Below are 7,340 nucleotides of genomic sequence, written 5' to 3' on the forward strand. Positions count from 1 at the left end.
CCACATGGCAGATTCTTGCTCAGCAGCAATTTTGAGCAAGGTTCTTGCAAGAACCTTATGTGAGCAAGTGAAGCCTACATTAAATATTAACAAGACAGAATCCCCGTCGCTTAGCATATCAAACACAAATGGCAGTACTCTAAACAGATAGTGAGGATCAAGCTACCTGGTAGAGAAACAAAATGATGAAACTAGAGTGTTTGAGATACTGACTCTGATTGAGAATATGTGGTTATCTTTAATTGATGATGTGTATTTTAATTGGAATTTTATGAATAAATGAATTTCTAATGGGTCCAGATGGGGAGAAGGGAGAGGGAGCACGGGCCCAAAGGGAAGAACAATAGCATTATAAGGGCAGAAAATGATTTCAGGATACATTTGAAGACTAGCCAGTTAGCCAATGTGGTACATATGGGGGAAGTTGGAATAAATGTAACTTGAAAAGGATTTTAAAGAATATAATTACAAAATGAGAAGATGGGGAAGATATTTTAACATAGGTTGATTTTGACTTTGCTCGTCCACTAAGGGGAAGAAGTCAGGGAAAGGAAGCATTTATATTGATAGTAAGAGTAGAGATGACTAATGGTATAGCATCACTGAAAAAGTAGTAATAGTATTGAAAAATAAATCATTCTGGTTGCTGGTGAAAATCACCAGATGAAGAATTTGGATTTTGGGGGCACCAGGGTGGCTCAGTCAGGTAAGCATCTGACTCTTGGTTTCGGTTCAGGTCATGGTCTCAGGGTCATGAGATCAGGCCCCACGTTAGGTTCAGTGTGGAGTGTGCTTGAGATTCTCTCTCTCTCTCTCTCTCTCCCTCTCCCTCTGCCCCCCCACTTGTGCTATCTCTCTCTCTCTCAAATACATAAAATCTTTAAAAAAAAGAATTTGGTTTTTATAGTAACTCCAACATTTGAAAATGAAATGCACTTAATGACCTAAAGTAATTAATTACATATACAACCATATACAGATATTATGTGGCTCTAAGCAGGGAAATATTTGAAAAAAATATTTTAAGTACTTCAAAAAATTGATAAGTTATTAGAACATGTTTTGAAAACTTCAGCTTTATGCTTAATAAATGGATTTCCAGACATCAAAGAGATTCTTACATTGTCATCTTACCTAGGGAAAATATGTCTCCCCCCACCCCAACAGCGATCTGATATTCTTCTTTGGTGTTCTATTCTTATATAGCGCAGCATTCTCTTGTAGGAGCTGTCTTGATAAAGCTATTCATTTATTACCAGAATGCATATTATAAAGGCACACAAGGAACAATAAGTTAATTGATAGAGGCCACATAAGTCATTCCTTATATGCTTGTTTTGAGAGTCAACTAAAAAAATGTATGAGCAAATGATCTGTAAATTGCAACATAACTATTAGTGATATCACTGCCTTTCTTCTGTGGTATTACCTCTTTGTCACAACAGTACTTCCTCTTTTTTAGGCTAGTTGGATAAATTTACTCTATACTAAGACCACTCTTAAGTTTTTCAGATAGTTTCTTTTTTCACTGTCTGGAAGGAGTCTTTCCAGTGAGTACTCCCATCCTGACTATGGGAATCTATACACTAAAGAATGAAATCTTTAGCCATGGCTACCACAGACACATCACTGCAGAAATCAGAGCTTTCCTCAGCCTCTTCCCACACACTCCAGCTCACTGCATGAAATTAATGACCTAAAGTAATTAATTACATATACAACAATATACAATGTCCACTCAGTAGACATTTATCCATTCTATAATCACGCCATCATTTTTGTTGAAAATTTAGGTATTCCAATCTCTAAACTATTTTGTTGAAACAGAAGCTCATCTCTCTTCTGGCTTTCTGTGAAATAATAAATTTATCTCTTCACTAATTTCCTAAGCTAGAAGCATTATATCTCTTTGGTTTTTCTTTTTTCAACACAAAATATTATTATCAAAATAATGATTTGATTATTTTTATGTATCCTAATATGCTCGAGGTAGTAAAACTATTAAGAAAACTGCTCTGTTTACAATGGCTGCGACTGATGAAATAGGAAGCATTTTTTATTTCATTTTTCTTATATATATTTCAGAACTTGTAAAATTTCCTATGCTGTATTTTTTCTGTGGTAATAAGGCAAGTAATTATCTTCTCCAAGCTTAAAAAAAAGAAATCATGGCCTTCAAAAATGTTAATCTTCTGACTGCTCCATGCTTCTCCTTATTTCATCTTGTACCATGTACCCCCCCCCCCCCCCCTTCACTATATGAACTTAAGACATACTGACCTTCTTTCAGCACTGGTGTATGCTCCATTTTGCCACAAAGTTTTGCAAATGCTGCATCTTCTGTGTGAAGTTCTCCCCCTACCCTTTCTGTACTAATTTTACTTTTCTATTTCCTTAGGGAGTCCTGTCAGAAATTCTTTAAGTCATATCTCCTAAAATGAGGTTTCAAGATTCCATATCCTTATATTTCAGGGCATGCATCCCAGCTGAGATTTTGCATTTATTTGTGAGATTTTTTAATTAGTGTCTGTGTTCTCAGGTGTTGCTCACCTGTAAAACTACCCAAATCGAAACAGTTAATTTAGTGAGTAGTGACCATTGTGTTTTTGTTCCTGGTTATTTCAAGATGTATCGGGTACTATATTAATTACAAATGTATACTGAAATAGGGAAACAAAAATATGCGCAATTATAAGCTTTGGTAAAGCACAACTCTTTTAAAGAGAAAATGAAAAAAATTAAGATTAAATTAATTAGTAGGTTTCCTTTAAGATATTCAGGACTGGTCTGATATCTAACGGAATGCTTGCAGCTTGCTGATAGCTCTGAGCACACTTAACGTGCAGAATATTGAGGCATTTTCAAAAAGTCAAGGCAAGTTAATAAACAACTTTTTAATGATTTTTCCAAGTACTTCTCATTACAACATAGATGGTGTTTACAAAATTAAAAACACAAATTATACAAAGCGTTTTAAACAAAACAATTTAATGCTACAAAGAAAATACCAACAGCTAAATTCCTGTGATGAAAATCAGGGATTATGCTACAGTACATATCTGTACTTTTTCATTTATTTTCATGCAGCAATTCTCAGCCACATTTTGTAAGCCTTAGCTGAATTATACAATTTGAAACACATTTCTAAATATATCTGATTTAGTGTTTTATCATTAATAAGTAAGCCATCTTAAGAACAATTTTTCATTTTCATTCGAAGATTTTGAAGAGTAGTTTAAAAGTATTTGTTGAAACCGTTATACGTGTATCATCTACGTATGTAAATATAGTCTAAAGATTCTTTTCATTTTCCTCTGAACACACTGTAGCTATAATCTGAATGGTCACTGGAGCAAACATGGGCTTTGACTTCACATACAATTTAATTTAGCTCTAATGTTTTCAAGCTCTCTAAAATAAATGAATGCTTTCATCATCTGCATACTGGAAGGGCCAGCATTAGAACCCAGATTATGGATTCCTTTATTTATAGACCCTGTTGGAAAAGACCTGCTAAAGGTGATTCTCTAGTTTTGTTCTTTCTCCCAAATAAGCAGGTACTAGAGCCTGTACTTCAGACGAGTTATAAAAATATTTTTCACGTTCCATACAATTCACCACTATCAGATAGATTTTGGCATGTGGAAAGGAGGAAAGGAGATAGGAAAAAGGTAATCTCCTTCCAGTGTCTCTAAAAATCTGTTATTCTTTCCATCAGCCTTCTCTGGAGAATGTCAGTTATGCCAAATTATAGGAATCAGTCACAATGCCACATGCCCAGTGTTTTGCTAAAGAAAGTGATTGGGAGGGGGGCGCCTGTGGGGCTCAGTCATTAAGCATCTGCCTTTGGCTCAGGTCATGATCTCAGGGTCCTGGGATCAAGCCCACATCGGGCTCCCTGCTCAGCGGGAAGCCTGCTTCTCCCTCTCCTACTCCCCCTACTTGTGTTCTCTCTCTCGCTGTTTCTCTCTCTGTCCAATAATTTAATAAAATCTTCAAAAAAAAGAAAGTGATTCTTTTAATTGGATAGGGATAATGACCCTCCATTTCATTTTGGTAATCTCTTCTCCAAAGCTACTCAATCACTAAAAGACAGTATAGATCTCCAAAATATATTGTCTGCTTTGCTGCAACAATCTTTTTATTTTTTTCTGTAATAACCTTTTAAGCAGAGCTCTTGTATTGTGTCTCACTACAATCCCACCACGTCATATTTTATATTGTTAGGTGAAATCATTTCTAAACATAATTTTACTCATTTCAGCTTCCTGTTTATTCTTCTTCAGTTCTTACCCCCTGCTTTCATTATAAAATCATCTTCTGAAAACATGATATTCCCCTAGGTATTCAAGGTCTATCATAATTATTATCTTCTCTGTCTTGTTTCATCCTAAATATCCAGTAAATCCTGAAGCTCTTATCAGTTATCAATATCAAAAATATCTCATTGTCATATTTGCATGCACATTATATTTAACATAATTAATGGCAAAACTCCAAGAACTAATAATGTAAGTGTTAAAAAAAAAATCACTGTATGGGGCACCTGGGTGGCTTAGTCATTTGAGCATCCAACTCATGATTTGGGCTCAGGTCATGATTTCATGGGTCTTGGGATTAGTCCTCCTGTCAGGCTCTGCACTCAGTGAGGAATCTGCCTGGTATTCTCTCTCTCCCTGTCTCTCCGCCCCTCCTCCCACTTGCATGTGTACTCTCTCTCTCTCTCTCTCTCTGTAAAATAAATAAATAAATCTTTAAAGAAATCACTGTATAACTACCTATTTAAAATTATCTAATTAACCTCTTATCTTCACTAGAATTTAGGTAGGCATTTTTAGTGCTAGATCACAGAATACTAGCCTATAGTAGGTGCTCATTAATACTGGTTAACAAATGAATGATAGGTAAATTAGTTAATTTAATAGTGTGTATAAAATGTCCACATAGAAACTAAAGATTTATGTAGAAGAAAATAGCTTAAGTTTTACAAATGGCATCTTTTTATTTTTAAGGTTTTTCTATTATTAATTTTTGTATCAAAGTTTTATTAGCTTTTATAAACTCATTTAGCATAGGAAGATGATCATCTCTTTGATATTACTATAGTAGACACTAATGTCATTGTTAATGAATGCTATGTATAACATTATTTTCGGCACTATTTGTATTTCATTTTGATATTTTATGACAGCCCCATCCTTTCAGTTTTTCAAGAAAAATCCTTGGAGTCATCTCTGCCTCCTCTTTTTCTCTTAAGTCCCTGATAAAATCATTCAATTCTGTTATCTCTGTTCTTAGAGTTCATTCGGCATCTGTATCTGAGTACTCAACTGCTAACCCCCTGGATGAAGACACCACTTCTCTTGTCTGTATGATTGTAATAATCTCTAACTCTCTCTCCATGTATTCTATTCTTGAGATAAAAGTCATAGTGATCCTCTTAAAAGGTGGGTCATATCATGTCATTCTATGGCTCAGTACTCCTCCAGGGCTCTCAATTGCTCTAAGAATACAGGCAAATTCCTGACAGTGACTTATAGGGCCCTGCAAATCAAACTTTTTGTTACCTCCTGATCTCATTTTTTGACTCTCACCTCTCCTGATCACTCCAGTGACCCAGGTTCCATTGCAGTTACCTAGACAATCAAACATGCTTCACTCAAGCCCTCTGCATTTTTTCCTTTTTAATTTGCCAGATGTTCTTTTAATGAGAATTATAGATGACCTGAGTCTTCTGCAAACTACTATTTAAACAAATGATTTTTCTTTTTTACAAATACTGAATAAGACAGTGTCTTCTTTTTTTATTACAGAACAATTTTTATTAATAAAAACTTTAAACAAAAATCCATAATTCCACAAACTAACAATGACTTGGTAGTATGCAAGTACTTCAGGCTGGAGAGGCATGTTTGTTCTTAATGAATTTATATATGCTAAGTCCTCATGACATTCGATTCCAAAATGTATGGGTAAATTGGCTTGGCATGATTAATAATTTAAAGTAAAATATAAACATAAGGGCAACTTAAACACTGGTTTAATTTGTTTGTGTCAATTCAAGGTCAGCGACTGGAAAGCTCTATTAAAAAAAAATCTGAGGTCAAAAATATCTTTAGGAAGCAACCACACGCCTCCGTATATTTGAAGATTGAGAGCTAAAAATCCATTCCTGATGAACACCATTGAGTAAAGGATGTATAACATCCACCACACATCTGTTTCAAAAATGACATATTACCAAAATTATCCATTTCTTTACAAATAAACATTATAGTACTAATAACTACAGAGAAGCCTTCAGAATGAGTTCCACAATATGCTAACTCTCTTGCGGTTTTCCTGAGCTCTGTCTCAAAGCATTTACTTTAATCCTGGGGCTTTAGAAACATCTTCTTTACTTTTAACTGTTGGTTTTATGTGTCCATTTTCATCTTCTTCATAATTGGCATGGTCTCTTTTTTTTGGCAAACTTTTTTTCCAGTTGTCCCCACCAAGATCTCATATCTTCTGGCCATTTCTTCATCTGACACATCAAGCTCCACTGCTTTACCTTCACCTTCTTCCACTTTGTTCTTAGTGTTCATCTGGAGCATTAATTTCTCAAAATCCTCTGAATGACATTCTTCCATAGAGAAGATCTTCACATAACAAGAAATTCTGCTCTTCTATTATGAAACACTCTCTTTTCTTTAAGCTCTGGCAAATCCACAGTGCTCTTCACTAATGATTTTCTTTTCTTCTTCTTCTAGTTGTTTCTTGGTCTCCAAGTCCAGTCCCCTTTGCACGAGCATCGTGCACAGCAGATTCTTGGACAATTTCGTCTTGTGCTCAGCCGCCATACTGGCTCCTGCTCGGAGCCACACCCCAAGATAGTGTCTTCTTTTGCAAAAACCAATAAATTAAAAAAAAAAGTTGTAAACATATATGATTTGTCCAAGATATTTGAAAAAGGAAAAAAACAGAAGCATGATTTTCTTCAATTTTTTTATTTTATTTATTTTATTTTTTTATTTTTTTAAGATTTTATTTATTATTTGAGAGAATGAGATAGAGAGAGAGAGCATGAGACAGGGGAGGGTCAGAGGGAGAAGCAGACTCCCTGCTGAGCAGGGAGCCCGATGCGGGACTCGATCCCGCGACTCCAGGATCATGACCTGAGCCGAAGGCAGTCGCTTAACCAACCGAACCACCCAGGCGCCCTTTATTTGAAAGATTTATTTATTTGAGAGAGAGAGAGATTGAGAGAGCACATGTGCATGCAGCATGGGGGAGAGGCAGAGGGAGAGAAAATCCCAAGCAGAGTCTGTACAGATTGTGGAACCCCACAACTCAGAGAC

At 35.6% G+C, this 7,340-nt stretch overlaps 1 pseudogene; it reads right to left on the reverse strand.

The window, feature by feature from the left end:
* Positions 1-6,368: 6,368 nt before the first annotated feature.
* Positions 6,369-6,842, reverse strand: LOC113918969 (annotated as a pseudogene).
* Between the last annotated feature and the right edge of the window lie 498 nt (positions 6,843-7,340).

Source organism: Zalophus californianus, chromosome 1 (genome assembly GCF_009762305.2).
Source record: "Zalophus californianus isolate mZalCal1 chromosome 1, mZalCal1.pri.v2, whole genome shotgun sequence".
NCBI lineage: Eukaryota > Metazoa > Chordata > Mammalia > Carnivora > Otariidae > Zalophus > Zalophus californianus.